The sequence below is a fragment of the Chrysochloris asiatica genome, unplaced genomic scaffold (genome assembly GCF_000296735.1).
Source record: "Chrysochloris asiatica unplaced genomic scaffold, ChrAsi1.0 scaffold00001, whole genome shotgun sequence".
Classification (NCBI taxonomy): domain Eukaryota; kingdom Metazoa; phylum Chordata; class Mammalia; order Afrosoricida; family Chrysochloridae; genus Chrysochloris; species Chrysochloris asiatica.
In genome coordinates this window covers 62,374,385-62,376,309 of record NW_006408519.1, presented here as the reverse complement: position 1 = coordinate 62,376,309, position 1,925 = coordinate 62,374,385, and the positions used below count along the sequence as shown (strand labels likewise).

Here is a 1,925-nt window from a genome sequence, read left to right as displayed (position 1 = left end):
TCAACTTTCTTGACTAAGCAGCCAACAGTTTCTTTCACTGTTCATTTCCAGATATGGGTGTATATCACAACCAAAACCCCCTTTTCCTTCAAGGGGAAGAGTGTCACTACAAGACTGTCTACTGCACACAGCGCCAGGGTCACTATGATAGCCAGTGAGAAGGAAGCTAGGCTTTCCATCCCCAGCGTGACACTGCCTCTCAGGTCTCCACACTGAAAGATGCAGCATGTAGGAATTTCAAGAAAAGTACGGCTTGTCAGCCAGATGATGGTCAAAGAACCTTTCAAAGTTCTTATCTATACTACCCTGTCTCCTAATGACATCAATTTCAGGTCCTTGTATAGAAAACACAACCAAGCAAAACAAAGACTCAGATATCTGTTTTTCCCACTTCTGAATTAGTGATATTATAGATTTTGTTTTACAACTTATGAAAAATCAGATGGTGATATTTTTGTGAACAGAAGGTTGGCAACAAAGAAACATACCTCTCTTCAGACTGCATGAGTTTATAGGCAGATTAGAGGAGCCTGCCAGTCTGTGGTACCAGAATAGTAAGGAGAATCTGGTGTCTTGGAGGGCTGTGGTTTGGTAAAGCAAGGGAGATACCTACTACTAGCATATGCCCTTGCTACACACAATTTAGGCTTGAAACAACTCTCTTGTGCTACCTCAGACCCAAATTTTAGCACCAGTTTTCCCACTTTCCCTGCTGTGGTTTCAGACTTATAAAAGATCCAGTATCCAGAGCTAGGAGACATGTTCCTTAAACTTCCTGCCATCATGATTTTTTTTCATTCATAAACTTCACTTTTAAAACCCTAAATTTCCTTTCTGCATTTTATGTAGATTCCCGTCCTTATCCCCAAGGGCCACTGACGAAGACTTTTATTTTGCAATGGATTAGACAGACTCTTTCATTTTCTTGGTCATGGTTGGGATGAGCTGCATGTGGTCATCCACACATTTGGTGACACAGCTCTCCAGCTGCTGTTTCACCTCCATTGAGTCTTTGGCTTTGTCGTTACAATGCATGGTACACCGGGCCAGGTGGTCCTGGAATCTCTCCAACTCACTGGTCACAAGGGCCTGTGCTTGAACTAGCAGTGCATGGCAGCGTTCAATGCACTGGTGCACCTGTTGCATGGATGCCTGGCTGTCCTCACAACAGTTGTCACTGCACCAGAACATGATGCCCTGTATCTTCCGGATATTCTCTCTCTCCAGACTCTTCACCATGGTGTCAACTGCCTCTTGCACACAGAGTTGCTACAGCTCCACCATGGTGATCCTACACTGTGGCCATCACCACCGATGCCCACATGTCTCTCTTCTCTTCTTGAAGGAGCCCTTCCAGGCTCTAGGTTTACTTTGAGGTTTGTCTCCTCCTATGTACCTTTCGTCTGCTACAGAATTGATGCAAGCTGAACATCTAGCAGCCTTTACTTTATCACTCAGCTCTCTACATCTACCCTTCTCCTCAGAATAAAAACCTTCTCCCAACTTGTTTGTTGTTATTAGAGGCCATTAAGCACCCCCACTACCACCATCATTATCACACACATACTCATGGTGACTCCATGCATAATGGGATCAGACCATTGTGACCCATAACTTTTTCCTTGACTGATTTTTCAGAAGCAGATTGCCAGACCTTTCTTCCTAGTCTGTCTTAGTAAGGAAGCTCTGTGGAAACCTGTTCAGCATCATATTAACACACAAGCCTTCACTGACAGACATGTACCATGTCTGTGTGAGGATGCATTGGTCAAGAATGGGACCAGTTTCCCACATGGAAGGTGAGAATTCTAACATTGAACTGTTATTGCCTCCTTCCAAGTTAAGCCCCCTTTAAGAAAAACCCATAATACAGAGTGTTGTTGTTGTTGTTATGTGCCTGGAGTCAGTTCTGACTCATAGCAACC

At 44.1% G+C, this 1,925-nt stretch overlaps 1 pseudogene; it reads right to left on the bottom strand.

Moving 5' to 3' along the window:
- Nucleotides 1-888: 888 nt before the first annotated feature.
- Nucleotides 889-1,284, bottom strand: LOC102842640 (annotated as a pseudogene).
- Nucleotides 1,285-1,925: the final 641 nt, after the last annotated feature.